Source organism: Electrophorus electricus, chromosome 18 (genome assembly GCF_013358815.1).
Source record: "Electrophorus electricus isolate fEleEle1 chromosome 18, fEleEle1.pri, whole genome shotgun sequence".
NCBI lineage: Eukaryota > Metazoa > Chordata > Actinopteri > Gymnotiformes > Gymnotidae > Electrophorus > Electrophorus electricus.
In genome coordinates, this window is record NC_049552.1 from 11423972 (window position 1) to 11431116 (window position 7145).

Sequence of the window (7145 nt, forward strand, 5' to 3'; positions counted from 1 at the left end):
CTGCCGTCCATTTTGTGGATGTCACTAAAAACAAAAACAGGTTTGTCTGTCCACAGCAAGCCCATCACAAAAACTACTTAAACCAGCTAACAACTTTACCGGGTCAGCTAGTTCACCATCTGTTACACGTGTTTACATCATAAATTCCTTTTTAAATGTTGAGTACATAGCTTGATTAGAAAAAAATGAAACATGTTAACACACCAGGGGCATCAACTATTCAGACACGTTTTGCTACTCCAACGTCAGCTCATTAGCCAGTCAGTAACAAATGCTAGAAAAATGCTCATCAGCCAGTCAGTAACAAATGCTAGATAAAAGTGAAATATACCAGTAAATTTTCTTTGCTCTTTTAGTACAATACATACTTTCACTTTCCAAAATTAAAAAAAGTTCCTGGCCAAGTGGCGAGAAACAGTTTTTCATTTTTGATGTTTAGCTCCACTTACCCGCATTCTGTAGTGTCTGGCAAATCCAGAAGATATTACAGAGTGGCAATTTTCCTCTCTAGAAATACTCTGGCTCAACTTCAATGCTCTCTTCACTTGGTTCTCAATGCACTCGCTCCCATAATCCTTTGTGCCCAACCTCTGCCCGTCTTCATAGAAATGAACGCAAGGTGGAGAGGAAAGCTATCCAAATACAGCAGCTGTCAAACGTAGCATAGCTCAGTCAAAATACACCCCCAAGTAACTTAGAAATATTTTATTAATCAGATGCATTAACAAAAGATTAAAGGATCATCTGTGAGTGCCTATGTCAATAAGTACTAATAATATGGTATTCATCAAAACCATTAGATTATGATCAAGCCTTAAGCCACAAATGAATAGGGAGGTCCCTACGCAGAGAACCTGCAATTTTGCCTGCAGATCAGGTGACAAAATTGCTCTGAGTGTGGCAGTGACAAACCTCAACTCAGCCATAGAGAATGCCATGTCAGTCTAGTCCACAAAAAAAAAAAAATTAAAAATTAAAAAATTAAAAATTCCCTAACAACTAATCGACCACAAGGACTCATGTTTGTCAAAGCCTTATAGCTGCTGTAAGCAATGTTATAGTTCTTGGTCATTTTTACCAGACTTGAGAGGCACTATATATACTATTCTATGTCCTACATGCAGATGCAAAAAGTGATAGGATGGTCTTCTTATAGAAAAACTTCCTGACTGGTTAATACAGCTTGAAATTTTAGTTAGTGATTACAGTGCCCAGGACAGTGACAGACTTTTCTCAGAGCAGAAGCTTTATTGATAGCTATCAGGATGCAAAAATTGTTTACTTGAAGTGTTCTTAGAAAATTCGCTTACAGCAGCTTTAAGGCCATCATAAAACACAGGCAGGACCAGGTCCTTGGCCTTCCCCAGTTGTGGGGAAGGTCAAAAAAACACATTGTCTTTATCTAGAGGTTTGTGCCTTTGCTGTTCCTCAATAAAGACTCTAGAACCTGTGTTTACAGAGCTGCTTGAGTTATTCACATACCTGCCTGGTCTAATAGGAAATATGTCTACCTCTCAGGTTCTTATAGGTATCTATATTATCTATATCATCTCTCTGTTTCAGTCTGCTGTGCCAGCATGATTAAATGTGTTCCCCATAATACTGATGCTCAAGAAGTTACTGAGCACATCCTTGAATGACCTCTGTACCAATACAATTACTACAAATATTACAAAATGTCCCAACTGATCCAGTTCAACAGTGCACCTATTGCATTAACAGATCTACAGAATAAGCAGTTTCACCAGCCTCCCATCTGGCTCTCACCCTGCTAGAGTAGATCTATGTGAGCGTGCAATCAGATTTGGAAATTCCACCTTCCAGTGGATCACCTAGCAGCACTGGAGCTGCTCAGGGCTGTGTGCAACACCCCCTTATATACTCCCTCTTTACCCTCGACTGTGACCTTGCTCAGCACCAACACCGTAATCGACTTCTCCATCGTTACTGCTGTCACAGAGCTGACACTCAATCACGATGGAACAGCAGGAAAGGGGAAGGGAAAATCAGCAAAATCAAAGGCCTGACCGTCAAGTTTAGCAGAAAGTTGACAAACCACTCCCACCTTTACCTTGACAGCATGACTGTTGATAGGGTCCACATGGAGACTTATCTCTTAGGACCTTACCTGGTCCATGAACACCACTTCCTAGCAAAGAAGGCAGTACCAATGCATCCTAAGGGGACAGAAAAGCTGGCATGGCTTCACACAGTCATCATGATTTGGTATGGCAACTGCACCATATAACACCATAAAAGTGAGGAAATGAAGCAGAACATCATTGGGTTACTGCTTCCACTAATGACCAACATCTATAAGAAACCTTTTCATCTTGTCTTCTCTCTGAACTCACAGTGTACTACCTCCTGCTCCTCCTGCAATGTGAATTTAAAGACATTTCTACACTGTCGTTTAATAAAATAAAAAAAAACATTTAAAAAGCCTTTTGCAGTGGACATTGTTTGTTGCACTTTTAGCTTTAGAAAATCTAAATAAAGAGATTGCAAAGATCAAAATATAGATTGCAAAGTCCTGGATAACCAGTGCTTTTACAATTGTAATTGCATTACCTGTTTACTGCGTAAGAATCTGCTTGTAACGTAGGTACTGGCCCGAGTGCCGCAGGGCGCGTGGCAAGACGCACAGCCTTCCACGTTCGTGCAGAACATTTATTGACATTACATATTTAAGACACTTGACATAAAACGATAAGCACCTACACTTTGACATCGGACAAACTAACGTTACGGCTATACAGAGCCAGGTAAACACACGCAGCGACACTGGGAGCACACACGGGCAGGAATTTAAATAGACTTACGACTAACGCGGCGGGCCGTATCACGTGACTTATGGTGGCGGAGCAGTCCGTGACACTGCCACCCTTGCATGCTGGGATCATGTGACAGTAACTATTTGTCTTGAAAAATTTGCTCCAGTCTGGTTGTGATTTATAGACTCTAATTCTCAGGCTCAGATTCTCAGTAGAGATAAGGCCGGCGTGACAACTAAAGGATGAGAGAAAGATCTGTTGTAAGCTCATCTACTGATACATGCAAATATTGGTAAGTACATATTGCATGTGTACATGATCTGAAGAAAATGTATACTGGAATGTACAAAGGCTATGTTCATATTACAAGCCACATTGTTCAATTTCAGTTTAAATTTCCAATTTTTACTCAGATTGGATTTGCCTATCACGGTCACATTAATAATTGCATGTGACCTGTATCTGTAATATGAATGTGTGACTGTGTTCGAAATAGCCTACTACGTACTATTCATGTAGTGATTGGGGCACAAATCGGTATGCCTTATGAAGTATGCAACTAAATAATGTGAAACGGAACACAAAAGATACCCGGTGACATAATACTCCAGCGAAATATTATATATGCGGCCAAAGCTATCTTTATGGTGTACTGCATCCTGTCATGCAATGGTGGTGGAAAAACTTTCACAAGTAGACAGAACCATCATATGTTCGTGACCCTCTAATATGGTTTGTGTTGGTCACATACTGGATACTATACTATATACTACTATTAGTACCAGTATGCAGTATACGATATATTCCGAGGGCAGTATGCAGTATACGGTATCTATTAGGCTATTTGGAACATAGCCCACGTGTCCTCCAAAACAGAATGCATGCACATATTGATATATTTTTGCATGAGTCACCTACATCAAAAAAAAAAAAGCCTTTGTTGTTATAACTACTGTTCTCACAGTAGTTACAACAGGTGGGTAATGTGTATGTAGACTATGATTCTTTTGAAATATTAGAGGTTTACATTCACATTACCAGCCACACTGTTCACTTCCAATTTTTTGCTCAGATCAGATTTGCCTATATTGACCGTTCACGTTCATAATCGCAAGTTACCTGTATCTAATGTATCCGTCCTCTAAAATGGCACATGCGCATATTATTACATTTGTGTACAATGAATCTGCGTCACTAACGACAACAAAAAATGTCATTTCTTTTGTAGATCTATGTTTAAAATAAATAGAAAAAATAAGAAATAAAAACACACCAAACATTTCATTTCACATTAGAGGGCATGCCAACTGTCACATCTTGCAGGCCAACATTTAAGCAAGACAATGTTTCCACTTCCGGCTAAACATAAAGTAAAAAGACCTTCCCATTCACTTTAACTGATCATTTTCAAGTAAAGTAAACAATGGCTATAATGTGTGTGGACTACACCAAACATCATATTGCATCATTATTTGGCAGTGGCTGAAGAGTGCTTGAAAACGTGGATCAAGCCTTATTGTACAGAGCTTTGCTCTTCTGAAGACCTATACAGCATATTCACTTTTAGTTTTTAATGGGCATGATATATTGCAACGAGAGATGATTTATCATATTTTAGAAAACATCAGTGGAGTGGCTGATTTGATATTTCTGTGTGACATGGTAAAAGATGCGTTTGACGTGAATAAATAATCAAAGAGAAATATACAGAATGCGTCACGCCAAGCAAATGCATGTGCTTTGTCAGATTTCTCTCACACAGCATTCTTTTGAAACATCTGCAGTTGGTAATTGTATTTACTTACATCAATCCATCTTTGTTGTCTCCCTGGGAGACGTTTATGCAACAAAGAGTAACGCACACAAGAATCACCACAATAAGAGTCCAACATCAAAACAAAACAAAAATACAAAAGGTCACATAGATAGGGCAATTATTTCCACCATGTAGTAGCAAAACACAAATGAGAATTTTCTGTGATTGTTAAAGAGGTCTGCAGGCTGAATGTTGTGGCTGTTTGTGCAGTCTCTCCTGAGACAATCCCTTTATTATCATTACGCAGTATAGGGTGCAGCTCAGCCAAGCCCATTGTTATAGTGCAAGTATGAAAGGAGTAACTTGGAAGACGATAATGGAAATGCATACGAGCAAACTTACTTTACCTCAACCTCCACAATGAACACTTCCTTTGAAAATCAGGATGGGAACTGATGTTATATCTGCAACAGAGTAAGGTTGTGCAGCTTTTATTGAGCATTTGATTTTGTAAGGTTTTTTTTGTTGTTTTTTTTTGGCGAATAATGAGGATTCAGGAGTTGAGGCTGAGTTAATAAATTCTGTTGTCTGTTAGAAAGGCTTGTTTTACAACATATCTCTTGTTATAAATGACATTGCATAGTCCTTGAAATGAATATGAACATACATTTGGCTTTATTTTATTGATCTGTGAAAAGCATCATTCACTTGAAATATGAAACTCATTAGAAATAAACTTGATAAAAGGAAAAGTAAGATTGACCCTTGCTTTCAGATGACATGGTGTTGTACTTCTTATATCCAAAAAGGAATTTTAGTCTTCTCATTTGCGAGATGTATTTGATGACACACAAAGTTCCATCAATGATCAATCTAAATTGATTGTTGCTTATGCTTTTTGTTTAGTTTTAGAATTATGATATAATTATTTTCATAATTATACTCCTGATGAAATTTCTATTCACCGTTTTACTTGTCATACATATACTGGTGTTTTCAAATATTATAAACTGTAATTTAAAAATAAACTACCATATAACAAATGAAAAAATCATTATTTCTCTGTAGAATCTGCCCAGGAGCAGGAGATTAATCATTCACTCAATTGCTGATGTAATTTCCACGAGTGCTGAAAATATGACACAGGAAACCATCTAAATTAAGACAGAGAATTTCCTGTTGTTTATCTATAGAGCTTTGTGACAGAGGTTGCTAGGGTACGTCTGTCATCGCTCCCAAATGAGGATTATCTTACTCTTTCAACTTGATTGCATTACAGTGGAAATTCCATTTACTTCGACTAAATTTGGCTAAGAGGGCTTTCTATATTAAGACTCTATGGAACGAGTATGATAGATCAGTTAAATCACAGCATTTAATCTCATTTAATCAGTTGAAGGCACCAGAACGAGGCCATCTTTTTATAGATAAGCTTTGGCTAACATGAAAAATTAGACTCAATTTAAATAGTGTTTCATATTTTATATTAATTGGTTGATTTGACTAATCTGATCATGACTTAGGCAAAACAAGTAAGGCGAAAACCAGAGTCGGAGCTACGTCAACAGTGTAATGTCATAGTATGTGCAGTCCATTTTCAAATTTTAGGAGATGACCCACTTCTGCATCACCTTTAAAGAAAGTTATATAGCAGAATAAAAAAAAAAATCACATATAAAATCCAATTTCCTTTGCCTTTCATGGATTGAATAAAGGACATGTGCCACATAATCGTGTAGTTACATCTGGCACGGTAAAAAGCTTGATCGTTATTTACCACGTGTTCCACCTGGCAGACGTACGCACGCAGTCCGCGGTTAGAGGAATCACGCTCACGTATTCCCTTATTATCAAGAGCTCAGGATCGTTAGATCTCTGTCAGATTTGCAAACGTCGGCAGACACGCTAATATAGCTCAGCTTTGAGGGATATGTCAGCAGCTAATGGCGTGATTTATTCGGAGAGTTGGAATACTGTCATGTAATTGTGCAAGCATGTCAGTTCATCTTAAATTTAAGAACGAGTGAGGAGGAAAATTGGTTTGACTGTGCAGAAAGTTGTGGGCAGGAACAGAAAATTTAGACAAAGAAAGAAAAAAACACCTCTGTAGTGTTATTTTAAAAGTCTTCTGTCCTACAAAATCGGGTCATTATTTTAATTGATCTGTCTGCCACAGCCCTATCGATTTTGGACTCATCTACTTTTAGGTGAGCTATGCGGATTTCATTTCCAATGGGCAGGGACTTGGTTACTTGCTCTGCACGTGTTTCATCCGGGATTGCCGGGGGGTGGGTGGGGGGTGTTGAATGGCTTCCTATATACTACTATTGATCACAGTATGACCTGACCACCTCTACAACAGACAAAAAGCAATAAATGTTATATTTTCTAACTGAATTATCACAAAGTAAACCAGTCATTTCTGCCTTGTATAAGCAAACTATGCCACGTACAGCAAATAAATCCATCCATAGCAGTTTATCTGCAAGTCAGTCATCTCCAACAGGACAGAAACGAAATGGCATCTGTTCTGAATCGGGAGTTCAACAACTGCGTGTGGGTGTCTCCCTCTCCTCCTTTCAATGCCCTACTAAAACAGAAGAAATGACATGAAC